Genomic DNA, 16,625 nt, shown 5'->3' on the forward strand with positions numbered 1-16,625 from the left:
ATGGCACACGTGTCATGTAGGTCACGAAACAGACGCCTACGACTTGGTGCTCTCATGGTTGTTTTGTTCGCATAACATAAAATAACTAACATAACATAACTTCGCATAACATCGATTCCCACAGGTCGTGGGTTCTGCCGGCTGTTTCTGTATGCATTCTATAGCTGAGACACTCTGTCGTAATGAAGAGGCTCGTTGGCTTGCACGTCTACGCATGGTCGCTTCGCAGGATACATCAGTGACAAGATGCGACAACCGCCACCGTTACCTATGCCGCTGGTGACTTAATAGGTGTGGGTTGTCGACCAGCGCACGGAAGCACAAAGCTTTTGGCACACTGTGATGGCCCTTTCGTCACCGCCTGAGCGAGGTGAACTGTACCACAGCGCGCCTGACCGCCAACGGCCGACATTCTGCCCGGATTCAAGTAATGCATGTCGCCAGGCTCAAACCATACACCCGGCGCGAGGCCACCTGACTCGCCAAGCAGGCTTTATCTGCTCGAGGAGCAATCTAAAGACACGTTTGTGCACACGAATAAGAGATGAAGGAGCGGTGGAAGAGAAGGAATTGACGCGGACTTTGTTTTTCGTCTGGTGACCCCGCCCCGCCCAATGCGTTGGCGCGAAGTCTACTAAATAAACGCAATCCGCATTGTAAGAATGTCTTTGAGATGCAACCACGTCATGTGTGATAGGTAACGGCTCTGTTCTCTTTATGCGATTACGAGACGATAAAAGAACGCTGCCTTAATTATAAGGAAAACAAATATACGCCAAACGCGCAATTACTTTATTAAAGCGAAAAGCCTTCTTCAAGCATTCGGCAATTGCTTACGTTAATAATCGTTGTCGCGAAAGTTGGTGCACAAATTTTGGTTCCCCTAAGAAACCCTAAATACAGCACTTACGTTATTTTACGCTTGTATGGAATCCGCGGAACAATCACTTTCTCTCATAATATGAGTCGTATGAACCCTTCTTCAACTTTGTCTATCTGTTCTAGTATTTCGCGTAATAAGCTAACAAAACAACGTTGCCAGTGGACTCCCTCTTGCACATTGAAAGCCATGTAAAATTGCCTCAAGTGGCGAAAGACACCAAAGCTACGTCACACAGGTGCGCCACTCGTAAAGCCAAGCAATGCGCCTTACTAGAAGTGAAATATTTCGTCGACTCCAAATGCAACGTCAACCTGCTTCTCTGCGCTCGCTTTTCCCTGACCGCTCGCGCACAACGCATGTTCGATATTCTGCACTAGCGTTGAGCTGCGCGCAGTCTCGCAGGGCAACGCTGGTGAGCCCGACGCCCGGCCGCTTCTGGGTGGGGAACGTGCAAGACAAGCGCTTACGCGTAGGCTCCCCCTATGCATCGGGGCTCCCACGCACGCACTGCTCTCGAGTTGCGGGGCGCCTTCGTCTACAAATGCCAACGTGGTTTTTTGAGGCGCACGTGCTGTCACACGAGAGTGCTTTGGGGCGTCCGGACGCCGTGCAACCGTTTGTCGCCGGAATACGTGTCGTGTCTCTTGTTGAGGCGCGCCGAATAGACAAGAACGGCACCGCGAGCGGCACTGCTTCGCCGGCGTTGTAGCTATAGTGCCTGCTATTGAGGCGATGGCAGGAGGGCTTCGAGAAAGGCTTCGAGGTTGTCGAAGTAAACAGGGAAGTGAGAAGGTGTGGTGGTTTTAAACGAGACGGGATCCACTTCAATTACAGGCTGGCACGAGAAGTGGGCTGGCGACTTGGTGGTCGCGCTGTTGCGTTTTTAGGGGGCCCGCGGGCGCTCAGGAGGCCACAGTAGGTAGTAATGAAGAATGTCCGCTAGGGGAACCTCAGAAGAGCATCACCGTTGATAACAGAAAAAGGAGGAAAGCAAGAAAGAGAGCTAGCCATGCAATAGGCTACATAAATATGCAGGGCGGCAGACGAAAGGAAAAGTGGGCAGAGATTCAGGAGCAGTTAAATAGCGAACAAATACGGCTGTATGCGGTTGCAGAAACGCACCTTAGAGACTCAGAAGAGCCGCCAGTTGTTGAGAATTATGTTTGTGAAGGGTGCAACAGAACTAAGTCGGAAAGAAAGGGAGCGGGAGTCGCAATGCTCACCCATCAGGGAGCCAAATGGAAAAGAGTAAATTCAGAATGACAAGAGCATCTTCGGTTATAAGGTACAATGAGGGGGAAGAAAACTTGGCTGGGCGTTACGTATTTGTGGACCGGAAATAATTGCACAGAGAAGAATAAAGAGTTAGTGGAATGCATAAGCGCTGATATTAAGGGTTTCGGGAATGGTGCTGAAATTGTCCTATTAGGTGACATGAATGCCCACATACAGGATTTAGATGGCTATACCGACAACAACGGGAAGTCAATGCTGGACCTTTGTGAATAACATAACCTCGTGATCGTGAATACAGGGCCTAAGTGTGAAGGACAGATCACGTGGGAAGTGGGAAACCGGCAATCGACCATTGATTACTGTCTGATGACAGAAGGAATTCATGATAAGTTGAGAGAAATGGTCATCGATAAGGAAGGGTTTAGCAGCATAGTGAGTGACCATAAACGCATCATTTTGAAAATGGGATATGTAGTTGGGAAAGAGAGCAAGGAGTGCAAAATGGCCAGTCCAAGTTTGAACGCTGAACAAATAGCAAATATAGTCACTAGAGTCGAGGAAGAACTTGGCAAATGGCCAAGTAAAGAGTGGGAATATGGTGAGCTTCCAAGTGTAATAACGACAGAAATACGGAAAGAGAAACAACATGTGCGGTGGAAAAGAAAAAAGAAACTGAAAAGCTGGTGGAACAGGGAGATAGGAGAAGTGATCGCCGAACGACAGAAAGCATCTCGAGAGCACAGGCAGGTAAAAGTGCAGTTGCCGCAGGATGAAGTAACCAGTAAATTGGAAATATACCGGGAGAAAAAGTCTATATTGTTCAAATACTGGTGCAAGCAAAATTAAAAGGTGAAAGTGAACGTTGGTTGTCAGAAATACGTGAGAAAAAGAAGGCCGCACCTAGAATATTTTGGGAACACATAAAATTGTCAGGCAGGAACTCAACAACAATACAAAAACATATCCCAGACGAAGAAGAAAACAGACTGGAAGGAGAAGCGGCAATAAATTACATCCGAAAAATAACAGCCGAATCTTTCCAAGGCGATGACGAGGTTGTGTTTGAAGAAAAAGGAGCATGAAAGAGACCGAAGTGGAAAAGGAGCTGTTGCTGACAAATTTCGACTGGAAGAAAGCGGAAGAGAAAATTCCCAAGCGCACAGCCACACGGCTATACGAGGTTCCCGTTAGACTGATTAATGAACTAGGACCAAAAAGTAAGGAAGCTCTGATGAAAGCAGTGGAAAGAACTTTAAAAGATAGACGAATACCAGACAGTTGGCGACAAATTAGAATTAATTTAATTTATAAAGGTAAGGGCGAGAAACATAAATTCACTCGTATAGACCGTTGACCATTACATCGGTAATAAGCAGGCTAGCAATGCAGGCAATCAAATTAAAGCTTCAAGCATGGGCAGAGAATAATGGCATTTTGGGAGAGCTTCAGAATCGCTTCAGAATAGGTAGGCGTTTAGATGATAACTTGCTTGTTCTTACTCAGTGTATTCAAATATCAAAAGTAGAAAACAGACCGTTGTATGTGGCCTTTTTAGACATTACAGGAGCCTATGACAACGTAGACCGCAACATTTTGTGGGATATTCTGGAAGGCGAAGGCTTAGGTCACGATTGTCTGCAGCTTTTGAGAGAGATTTACCTAGAAAACACCGTTTGCGTTGAATGGGAAGGGATGAGCAGCCAGGACAAAGTTCGTATCAACAAGGGACTGAGGCAGGGGTGCCCTTTATTCCCGCTGCTGTTTATGATGTACATGGTGAGGATGGAGAGGGCGCTAGAAGGAAGTAATATCGGGTTTAATCTCTCATACAAACAGTCGGGAACAGTAGTAGAGCAGCAGCTCCCAGGTTTATTTTTTGCGGACGACATTGTGTTGCTAGCTAACAAGCAAAGTGATTTGCAACGTCTGGCTAATATCTGTGGACAGGAAGGCACCAATTTAGGTTTGAAATTTAGTGTTAGAAAATCAGGTGTTATGGTATTCAATGAAAACAGTGAGCAGACAGTGGAGATACAGGGCCAAGAAATACCTCGGGTAACAGAATATAAATGCCTTGGTATATGGATAAACGAAGGCAATAGATATATGGAAACAAAGGGAAAAAACGTAACAGTAAAGGGGACGAGAAATGCAGCCATAATGAAGCACAGAGCGCTATAGGGATACAATAGGTACGAGGTCCTCCGAGGTATGTGGAAAGGTGTAATGGTTCCAGGACTTACTTTTGAAAATGCGGTTGTTTGCTTTAAATCAGGGGTGCAATCAGGACTCGATGGGTACCAAAGGTCAGTGCGTCGCCTCACATTGGGCGCTCACGGGAAGACTACAAATGAAGCTGTGCAGGGTGATATGGGGTGGACTAGTTTTGAAGTGACGGAAGCTCGCAGTAAAATTGAGTATGAACAACGGCTGAGGAATATGGAAGAAAGTGAATGGGCTGCGAGAGTGTTCAGGTATCTGTACAGGGAAAGCACTGATTCACAGTGGAGGAAAAGAACTAGGAAGCATAGCAGCAAGTATGCGGCCTGTAGGGTGGGCAACACAGCAACAAAGAAGGTCAAGCGGAAAGTCAGAGAGGCTGAAATTATCTTATGGGTGGCGGCAATGGAAAAGAAACCTGCCATGAGTAACTACTTAAGAGGAAAAAAAGAAATCAGGAAAGAAACAATTTATGATAACTCAAAGGGTAGCTCATTACTTTTCGAAGCGAGATCGGGATGCTTTAGAACACGCACCTATAAAGCGAGATATAAGAAGGAAGAAGAAGCATATGCTTGCTGCGGTAAAGCTAGGGAAACTATGGAGCATGTTTTATTAGAATGTGAAGACGTCTACCCAGCGGTCGATTTAGGCACCACTGGCCTCCTTGAAGCCCTTCGGTTCAGCAGGAGCAGTGGTAAAGTAAACATGTCCGCAATAGGCATTAGTAAGAGGCGACTGGAGGATTGGTGGAAGAAAAGTGGGGAAACGACAAAAGACGGAGACGTACAGACGTTCTCTCCTCACTACCCATTCTCGCCCGCTTCGACCCTGATGCCCCTACAGAATTGCGTACAGATACCAGCGGTCATGGCGTAGGTGCCGTCTTAGCCCAGCGTCAGCGTGGCCAGGATCGCGTTACTGCTTATGCAAGCCGCCTCCTCACACCATCGGAGCGCAACTATTCCATTACGGAACGAGAATGCCTTGCTGTAGTCTGGGCGGTTGCGAAGTTCCGTCCTTACCTCTACGGTGGCCCTTTTTCCGTAGTCACTGACCATCATGCTCTCTGCTGGCTCTCATCCCTAAAAGATCCTACAGGCCGGCTTGGTCGATGGGCTTTGAGACTACAAGAATTTTCGTATTCTGTGGTCTACAAGTCTGGCCGCCTGCACCAAGACGCTGACAGCCTGTCGCGTTACCCTGTTGACGACCCTGACTCCTCCAATATTACCGGTGCTGCTTGTGTATTCTCTGTGTCGCAGCTGCTTCATTTCGCCGGCGAGCAACGTCGTGACGCCAACATCAGAAGACTCATCGACCGTTTTGAACAATCTCCGGCCGACGCCACACTACGCCTCTTCGTCCTCCGCGACGGTACTCTGTACCGTCGTAACCTTCATCCGGACGGCTCTGAGTTCCTACTTGTCATACCTAAACACCTCCGCTCAACCGTTCTAGAAGAGCTCCACGACGCACCAACGGCATGACACCTCGGCGTATCTCGAACCTATGACCGTGTACGTCGCCGCTTGTGAAGTTTGCCAACGACGCAAGAAGCCTTCCCAGCTCCCCGCTGGTTACCTGCAGCCGCTCGGCATCCCTGCCGAGCCCTTCCATCGTGTTGGCTTAGACCTTCTCGGCCCATTTCCGGAATCTACATCAGGAAACAAGTGGGTTGCAGTCGTGGCTGACTACGCTGCCCGCTACGCCGTAACCCGCGCTCTTCCGACCAGTTGCGCAACTGACGTTGCGTACTTCCTTCTACATGATATCATTTTGATCCATGGTGCTCCGCGTCAATTGCTAACAGACCGTGGCCGTACGTTTTTGCTGAAAGTCATTGACGACATAATGCGGGCCTGCTCCATTCAGCATAAATTTACTACCTCCTACCACCCTCAAACGAACGGCCTCACTGAGCGTTTGAACCGCACCCTTACAGACATGCTATCCAAATACGTTTCAGGCGACCACCGTGACTGGGACCGGGCTCTTCCCTACATTACCTTTGCATACAACTCTTCCCGTCTCGAAACTGCCGGCTTTTCGCCGTTTTACCTCTTGTATAGCCGCGAACCGACGCTACTACTAGACACCATGCTTCCGTCCACCACAGCTTCAACTAGCGCTTATGCCCGTGATGCAATCACCCGTGCTGACCATGCTTGTCAACTTGCGCGCGTTCGCCTACAAGTCTCTCAAGACAAACGGAAGCGACGCTACGACCTCCGTCACCGCGATGTTCATTTTGCGCCCGGTACCCTCGTGCTGCTTTGATCACCATCGCGTAAAGTTGGCCTTTGTGAGAAACTGCTTTCCTGTTATACCGGCCCATATCGCGCGCTCCGCCAAGTGACCGATGTCACCTATGAAATTGTTTTAGCCACGCCCACTACGTCCTCCGGTGTGACAACCAGTGACATTGTGCACGTCACCCGACTCAAGCCCTACAACTCTCCACGTGCCTTGGATATTTAAAAGCACCGTGACGGCGCTTTTGCCCCCGGGGGGTAGTATTACGATATTATCGGTAGATACCCGAGAGACGAGCCGCCGCGAGAACGACGACGAAGTGGGTCTGTGCCCTTGGCGCGAGTGAATGTCGGCCTGGCGCTCTGGCTCCAGTCCAGTGTAAATAGCCTGTAAATCGCCTCTTTCGTCTGTGTCTTTCTACATGTAACAATATAAAAACCTTCATACACTCACGAGTGATCAATGAACTAGCTCGCTTCGTTTGCCAGCTGTTTACTTCGTTCAGCGCACCGCAGTAATCCATGTCTGTCGTCTGCTTTTTTCTTACCATTTTCTTGTGAATCGGCAGAATTTCACTAGTGGCATCAACCCTTTCGTGTTTACATTGCTGCCGTGGCAGTTAACAACACAATTAACAACACAAGTTAACAAGCCAGAGCATGCAAAAGTGAGAACGCTTTTGAAAAGAGTCCCGTGTTTTAATCCACATTAGTTTAGGCAGGGGAAGACAAAGTATAAACACCTTATTAGCAACAGTTAAATAAGACAGAACACACCACAAAGTTTACTTATTTTGCGGCGTTTCCCTTCCGCGTCTGGGGAAACGCGAAACCGTCGCACGTAGAAGCTGCGTCGATTCAGCGCCTGTTCCGAGCAACCTAAAGCACTGCCAAACGCTGCCGGACTACATGGCACGGTAACACATGTACAGCAGCCTCGCGCCCGTAGCCTTCCCTTCAAAGCCACGGAAAGTTTTCCGCCAGTATAATTCTGCGGTTTTTATGCGAAGCATACTACTAGAGCTCAACCCAGCTCCTCAGGCGCGGCGGTGTCGCCTTCAATGACCTTTGACCCCATGCCATACCACGTGACACCGTGACAGAGGAGGAACGGGGCTCCAACTCGCGCCGTCGCCTTCAAGGCTGACCACGTGACACCGTGACGTCACGACAGAGGAGAAACGGGGCTCGAACTCGCGCCGTCGCTCGCGGCGTCGCGGCGGTATATAAGCAGCTGCGCTTGTTTCTAGGTGGCTTTGGGTCAACTCTTGCAAGACGGGCTGGGTGGGAATCGAACCAGGGTCTCCGGAGTGTGAGACGGAGACGCCACCACTGAGCCACGAGTACGATGCTTCAAAGCGGTACAAAAGCGCCTCTAGTGAATGCGGTGTTGCCTTAGAAACGAGCTGTTTCTAAGGCTCAGGCATGCGTCGCTTGCTCAGGCGCACGTTTGGTTGCCACGCCGAACGCTGCGTTGCTCGACGCTCACCGCGTCCAATGCGCGGCGCGTAGTCGCTGCGCCGTAGCCCATTGTCTTACACCCCTTGGCGGGTCGACGGGAACGCTATCGCGTTCCACTCTTGAAGTAACGCATGAGTTGTTTCTTCGTCTAGCCGAACCAAATATAGCCAAGCAACAGCAGTTCACCAGGCTAAACAGTGGTTCAACAACTAAAATAAAGGCCAGTATGCTTCGCATCCTGGGCTTAACCTTAGCTAAGCCACAGCCATTTTTTTTACTTCCCCATCTGGGCGAACGCGAAACCATCGCACACCGAAGCTGCACAGATTCGGCGTGTTTTCCGAAAAGTGAAAAAACACTGTTGCACTGTTTGGCGCAGTAGCACATGTGCAGAACCTGCGCCCCCGTAGGTTTCCCTTCATTGCCACCGAAAGTTGCTCTTCGAAGCTGATTGTAGAAATAAACTCTCGCGGACTTCGCCCTGGGTGCTCCGCCCGCCTATCTTCCGCCTACAACACGTGGCGCCCGCCCAAGTCATGCCTGCCAACTGCCAACAGACGATGCCATTGCCTACGCAATATGGCGGTGCTCATAAAAAAAAGTCTATAGAGGATCAGCTACCACTGAGTAGGCCATAAATACGATCGCTTGGCGCAAACAAGAAGGACAGCAGAGAATAAGGGGAGCGCCACCTGGCGCGGATTCGCGCGCTCATTGGTGCAATGCTATGGCCATAGGAGAGGGCAGCAGAGCGCTAAGCTATACTCGGCCACTGCTAGCGGTCTCGGCATCCTAGCCGCTGTTTCCCGGCCGGCACCACGGCTCCGCCTTCAGGCGCCTTCTTATTTTCCTGGATGACACGGGGCTGTCGTGTAAATTGTGAATGCGCTGCATGGCCACCGCTCACAGCGGTACATAACGGTACCGGGCTCTGCAATCGCCTCGACCTTCTCTCTTCTCTTTCTTCTTTATGTCCACTTCTCCAAGGCGCTGAGTCGTGCTCTCTAAAGGGCTGCAGAATATAGTACCTCTTCCTCTTCACAATCACACACACTCTCTCTCTCTTTCCACAGCTGTTCCTTCTCTAGCGCGGCAAACATGCCTCGACCAAAGCAGATTTACATATTTATGTAGGTAAATATATATTGTGAATAAAGCGGCTTTATATGGGTGATCCCATTTCACCCTTCCATAGTATTGTAGCGAAGTGACATGCTGTTAGAGATCTGACGCATCAGCTCACCGGGGAGGCGAAGATGAAGGGGGATGAGCTCCGGCAGGGACAAGTCCAGATCCGTAGGTACGATGACGACGAGAAGTAGCATTCGAACATGTAGGTTTATTACGTTGGCATTTAGACTTATACTCATCATCATCATCATCATCAGCCTGGTTACGCCCACTGCAGGGCAAAGGCCTCTCCCATACTTCTCCAACTACCCCGGTCATGTACTAATTGTGGCCATGTTGTCCCTGCAAACTTCTTGATCTCATCCGCCCACCTAACTTTCTGCCGCCCCCTGCTACGCTTCCCTTCCCTTGGAATCCAGTCCGCAACCCTTAATGACCATCGGTTATCTTCCCTCCACATTACATGTCCTGCCCATGCCCATTTCTTTTTCTTGATTTCAACTAAGATGTCATTACCTCGCGTTTGTTCCCTCACCCAATCTGCTCGTTTCTTATCCCTTAACGTTACACCCATCATTCTTCTTTCCAGAGCTCGTTGCGTCGTCCTCAATTTAAGTAGAACCCTTTTCGTAAGCCTCCAGGTGTCTGCCCCGTACGTGGGTGCTGGTAAGACACAGCTGTTAGACACTTTTCTCTTCAGGGATAATGGCAACTTGCTGTTCATGATCTGAGAATGCCTGCCAAACGCACTCCAGCCCATTCTTATTCTTCTGATTATTTCAGTCTCATGATCCGGATCCGCGGTCACCACCTGCCCTAAGTAGATATATTCCCTTACCACTTCCAGTGCCTCGCTACCTATCGTAAACTGCTGTTCTCGTCCGAGACTGTTAAACATTACCTTAGTTTTCTGCAGATTATTTGTTAGACCCCCCCCCTTCTGCTTTGCTTCTCCAGGTCAGTGAGCATGGACTGCAATTGGTCCCCTGAGTTACTAAGCAAGGCAATATCATCAGCGAATCGCAAGTTACTAAGGTATTCTCCATTAACTCTTAACCCCAATTCTTCCCAATCCAGGTCTCTGAATACCTCCTGTAAACACGCTGTGAATAGCATTGGAGAGATCGTATCTCCCTGCCTGACGCCTTTCTTTATTGGGATTTTGTTGCTTTCTTTATGGAGGACTACGGTGGCTGTGGAGCCGCTATAAATATCTTTCAGTATTTTTACATACGGCTCGTCTACACCCTGATTACGTAATGCCTCCATGACTGCTGAGGTTTGGACAGAATCAAACGCTTTCTCGTAATCAATGAAAACTATATATAAGGGTTGGTTGTATTCCGCACATTTCTCTATCACCTGATTGATAGTGTGAATATGGTCTATTCTTGAGTAGCCTTTACGGAATCCTACCTGGTCCTTTGCTTGACAGAAGTCTGAGGTGTTCCTGAGTCTGTTTGGGATTACCTTAGTAAATACTTTGTAGACAACGGACAGTAAGCTGATCGGTCTATAATTTTTGAAGTCTTTCGCGTCCCCTTTCTTATGGATTATGATTAGGTTAGCGTGACCAAGAAATCTTTCGACATCCATATATACATTTTTTTCATTTTCGAGTTTAAGCGCGGCAACATCATAACGATTACATAAGTACGAGGCATTTAGCGCATGCGTGATCGGAGGCCGTCTTTCGCTTCAAGCTTGAACCTGGATGAGCTGTTTCTCGGTGCGGCCGCTAGGGGGTGAGCACTTAGTTGGAGTTTTCAATTGCTTGCATTTTCTGTTAGCCTACTTACCTGTAAAACAATTCCAGGTTAATCACGCATCCTTGTACAATGCCGCTCTCCGTCATGTCGCCGGTCTAGTCGAATGTTTCTGCAACGACAGTGCAGGAAGCAAAAGCTAACCTTTTACAGCGAGGCTGCAGATGAATAGGATCCCCGGATTTCTTCGTCTCCGTAGCCAAAAACTCGACCATTCACAGCGGGAGGCGCGCGCCGCTGAGTTACTTGCAGCACCACCAGGTGGAGCGCACATCCGCGGCTGCGCCGGTCGTGGGGGTGAGAGAAAAAAAGAACCAGAAAGCTCGCATTCCTGCACAGCGTTCGCCACTAGCGTTTGCCGGTAAATATGACGATTGCGTAAGCTGCAGTTGCCAGGAAGCGGCAACTGTAGCATAGGAAGTAGGGAGTGGCATCACTACACTTTCACATGTAAAAGAAGAACGCGCCTAGCAACTTATTTCATTTGTGTTGTGATAGCGCCATGGAAAGGCCACGCATAGTTAGGACTTCCGAAGAGCAGCGCGAATACGATCAGCGACGCGATCAATGGCAACGTCAATATGCACAACGGCGTTGTGCTCAACACTCAGCACTCGGCAGGACCCAGTTCAAGGATGCGGCACATTGGTCTATCGGATCAGATGATATTACAGCTTTGCTGGGCAACCACTTCATTGCGTGGACATAAAGAAATTCAACAAGAGAGGACACTCGGCGAAAACCGGCAGCAGGAAACACGTCACGCCTAGTGTTAGTCCCATCCGTTCGTTGACGCTAGCATCGGAAAAAAGATTGTGAAATTAACTTACAATTTTTTGTTATTCTTTCCCGCTAAAACCAAAAAGTTTTGCGTATAAATGAACTGATACTTTGCCGCTTATTTTTCTTGCGTTACCTGGCAACAAGCTAACGGCACGCCAGGCGTCACAGATGCTTGCGTCATGTGCCAGACAGGCCCCCGAAGCCAGCGAGGCTGGTTGCGCATGTGAAGTTCGCCTGTTCAGCGACCTGTCTCTTTTGGATGTAGCGTGTTTGTTGGGCTCCTGCCGTATTCTTGCGTTCCTTCTGCACTTTGATACGGCACCACTGCACTCTTGGACAACGGCAAGGTGAGAACTTTTGTTTGACAGTCTGCAACGCATTTCAAACAATTTTGGCTTTTACGGCACGGAACCAAGGCTTGTGACGCAGTTAGCAAAAAACAGCTAGGCCGTCCTGGCATAGTTAATTTGAGTTAATGACTCGTACTGGGAGATGTTTGCGACGCTTTCTATGAGCACAACATTATTTTAACTTATTTCGGTAGTTTTTTGACACGCTCGCCGCACTTGGCTTTGTGAGGCAGTTAGCGAAAAGCAGCTCGGCCGTGTGCGGCAGTTGGTTTCACGTCTACTGAATCTTATTGGGACTAGTTCGTGACGCATTCTGTGACCCCCAGAATTATTGCAATTTCATTACTTTTGGGGATACTTTTGAGGCACGCTCGCCGCTCCTGAAGTTGTGACGCAGCAAAAATCAAGCCGGCCGTGGTGACAGTTCAGCGTCTACTGAATCTTAGTGAGACAAATTTGTGACGCTTTCTTTGGCCCCGCGACATATACCTTCTTTCGGTACTCGCGCTTGTCGAAGACGCGACGAGCGATTGCCAAGAGCGCCGCCAGAACGCGCAAAAGATAACGCCGAGGAACACAAAAACCAAAAACTAGAAAATTCTGTCTTCTGAACGACTGATAACAGGCTTTGCACCCACGCATTTCTCTCGAGTGCGAGTAGAAGGCATTCTGCGAGCGTCTAGCGTGGTCTGGCTGAGAGCCTGTGTTGTGGTCACCTTTGAATATGTAGCGTACTATCGCGTCGGCTGAGGCCAAGTTGTTTTCTAAACGCGCAGTCGCCCGTGCATTTGTGCTCCTAAAGTGCAGAAAATAATTCCCGTAAATGGGGGAATGCTTGGCAATCAGATGTTTTCTTCATAATTTATAGTAGGGCTTGGAATGAGCAGAGTATTTTCGACACCGTGTATGTAAAAGCGAATTGCTTTTATTTGTAACGTCACGCATTCACCACTTTCGCACGTTTCCCCTCACACGCAGTATACCTATAAGGTCTAAATACCATAATCACACATACTTGTAATTTACTTTTTTTTTTCAGCTGATGCCGTCCGGTGGAGCTTCGTACGGGAAGTACTGTTGCTTACTTGGTGCCACGTCGTTGGACGAATGCACAAAAAGCCTGGAACGAGTATTTATGTAGAGCGAAATAAACATTTTCTCATTTGCAAGGCGTTTTGCGTCTACGTTAAGAAATTGCACGTGGCACTGATTCGATGGAGGCTTGTAAAGATTGTTGGCAATAATTTTAATTAAGTAAGCGATTCTGCACTGAGATCGCGCTCGATGGAGCAGCAGAAGCAAAAAAATTTTTTTTAAAAAAAACGACTCCGAGTAGCGCAGTCGGCGTAGCGCGTGACAGCTAGCGTTCAAAAAACGCGCGCCCAAAACCGAAACCGGGAGGAGTTAATCCCACCTGCTTGGTGCGCTACTGTCAATTCGGTCGCTGGGTTCTATGAAAGTGTCCGCTCTTGTTGAATGCCTTTCTCTATGGCGTGGATTGGAGTGCACTTTCTTTCTCTGCGACAAAATAAACGCTGTGGCAGACCGCAAGAAATCCTGTGATGATCGGCTTCGTATTTGTATTATAATCAGTAGTAAACTTTTCCTGATGGCTCCCGTTGTCATTGAGGTATTGGAGTTGGCCAGGGTCCACGCTTACCCAATTACTAGGATATGCCAAAATGCACAAGTTTGCGGATAACATTCCACGGTGTGCACGGCGAAAGCAAACCTCGGTGTTCAACGTAGTGCACTATTAAAATAATTTAGGGAACAAAATTGCAGATCCCATGCATTGTGAGAATCTGTTTTGCAACTACCTGGCTATCCAGCACTGTTTGGGGTTCCGCCACGTGATAACAGGCGGACGAACGTGTTCCTGTACATCAAGTAGTAATGTGTGTGCGACGACAGCAACGCCGTCGACGATCGTATATCGGCAATGACATTATTTCTACGCCGGCCGTTCGACGCGAGCCTACGATATGGCGATTGTTAGGGTCTACATAGCTAGCGGACGAGCGTACGCGTGAGAGAGACGTTTTGTAACGCCAGCTCCGACTACGTGTTATAACATCGTACGTACTGTCGGCCAAAAAAGTAAACGGACCACGGCTTAGGTGGCCGGAGCGGCTGCGGGGCCACACCGGGGCGCTGCTATCTCGCTCCGCGCGCTGACGACGAGAGTGCTCCGAGCATGGTGGCTCCGAGTGACGCCAGACTTCGCACTCGCTCTCACGCGGTTACTTACGGTTACTCGTCACGCTTGATAAATTTCTAGTGAGCCGTTCGGTTGCTCTGCTGCTGACGGTAGCGACGAAGGGGACCATGCATCGCCGGTAGCCTAGCACATAGCGCTTTCGCACAGTAGCGGACGGCCGCGGGGCATCAAACCGCGGCACTGAGAAGGAACGAAGACCCGTTCTGATTGTTTTGCTTACATTCACCTTGTCGTTCAAATTAGTGCATGTCGCCGGCGTCCACCGCTGCTCAATTTGGCCGCAACGGCGGCTACAGTGACGCGCGCACTTTCATGCCAGCACGATAAGTTACGTAATGTGGAAAGTTGGGCTAGTTGGCGATTAATCATCATACCTTGCCGGTGAAGCAGCGCACTGACACGCACACAGTGAAGACACAAGAAACGCAGACGACACACGCAGCGAGTGTCGTCTTTTCTTGTGTGTCTTCACTGTGTCCGTGTCAGTGCGCTGCTTCACTGGCAAAGTTAGCGATAAGTTACAGGCGTCAAGCTTTACTGTGGGTATAGTTTTTCTGTCGAGATTACTTCTCCGGCATTGTCTCCCGCAGTTGGTTTAATATTCATATCAGCGACGCCTCTGAAAACTGCTTTGATTACCTACTACAATGCGTAGGCCGTTATGTAACGTTACAAAAGTACCATCAGGAAAAGATGAGTGAAAGACGAATTTAATAAACTAGTTAGTCGTGAAAGTCGGAAGCATTCCATAGCTTGAAGGGGGCTTCACTGTGATGAAAAGTTCCCGTCGACCGCGATGACTTGGCTTTGTCGCCTTGACATCGAGTCATAGAGCGCCGCCGCTTTAGCTTAGGACATCCGCGCAGCGCTTCCCACTCTGCAACATATCGCGCCGGCGTGAAAGACCGCGCGTCACCGTAGCTGCCATTGCGCCTGCTTGCGTGATGTTGCCTAAAACCGAGCAGCGGTGGACGCCGGCGGCATGCACTAATATGAAAGATAAGGTAAATATAAGCAAAACAATCATAACGGGCCTTCGTTCCTTCTCAGTGCTGCGGTTTGATGCCGCGCGGCCATCCGCTACTGTGCACTGTGCGACAGCGCCATGCACTAGGCTACCGGCGATGCACGGTCCCCTTCGTCGCGACTATAAGCAGAAGAACAACCGAACGGAGCACTAGAAACATAGAATAAAGAACAACTTTAGAGAAGGGAAACTGTACCTTCCAGAGTGGTTCGAAAATAAGAAGCGGCAGCGCATGGAACTTAGTGGGGGGCCCGACAGATGGCGCTACTTAAACAGGAAGCGGAAATGTCTTTTTTTTTTAGTACAACATTCAATATGGCCGCTTTTTTACTGGTGCCGTACGCTGGGTACGCGCCGTGCTCGCCTCGCTGGCTTTGCGGCATGCCTCAGCTGCCGCGTTTTAATGGCCAGGAGACTAAAGAGCCTCTACTGACGCCCATACAAACAAGCCACAAGTGAGTGAACAGGACGTGCGACTTTATTGGCAGAAGAAAAGCAGTGCACCTTCTCATACAAGATCAGAAATAAAATTTGCATGTCGAGATGCGCTGAAACCATTAACGCGAGCTCGTAAACTGCTCACTTAAGTCGCCGCACATGGCGATCTGGTAACGAGCGACAATCAGTAGTGCAAGCAAATTGGGCAGTGCACCACCTGTTTGCATTAACAGTCGCCGTAACTTACATTGCGAAGCTATCGGGTGACGCAAGGCATCTGCTGCCGCAACCAACACAGCGACATGGACTAAACGGCATTTTAGCGTTCCCGCCTTTCCAACCTGCGCGTTTCTTTTTGTTCTTTCGGGGGCCGCTAATGTGTAACTCATAGTTGGTGCCCCACATTCTCAATGTGGGCATCACCATTTTGCAGCCACTTTTGCAGGCCTTTCCACCTATGTGGCTATCAACTTCGGACCATGTAATAACGTGTGCTGTCTCCGCTCACGCCACATCACGGCCGATGAAGGCCCACAAGCATAATTTGCCGGCGGCTGCAGCAAGAAATGTCGAATGGGGAGAGCACCAATTACGGTGCATGCAAATTGGGAGTCTTTGTCGCTGTGTGGACTGCAGGAGCAGATGGTTACCTCGGGAGACTGTTGCCCATGCAGCTAACCAGGTCGCCACATCGAAGAAACATAACACGGCGACCATTATCAAATTAGACTCTGCATTCAATCACCGCATAAGGTTCAGACAATACACTGTACATTGGCTAAGATTCATATGACAACAGTGGGCATTCACGCACTACAAATTGCATACAGCTTATTCAGCTATCCGACTTCAGG

The 16,625-nt window shown here is 49.2% G+C and overlaps 1 protein-coding gene across 2 annotated transcripts in view; it reads left to right on the plus strand.

The window, feature by feature from the left end:
• LOC126539730 (nicotinamide N-methyltransferase-like) overlaps positions 1-16,625 on the plus strand; it is a 90,356-nt gene that overhangs the window by 63,679 nt on the left and 10,052 nt on the right. The gene's annotated exons all lie outside the window — the stretch shown is intronic.

Source organism: Dermacentor andersoni, chromosome 2 (genome assembly GCF_023375885.2).
Source record: "Dermacentor andersoni chromosome 2, qqDerAnde1_hic_scaffold, whole genome shotgun sequence".
In the NCBI taxonomy this organism is placed as follows: domain Eukaryota; kingdom Metazoa; phylum Arthropoda; class Arachnida; order Ixodida; family Ixodidae; genus Dermacentor; species Dermacentor andersoni.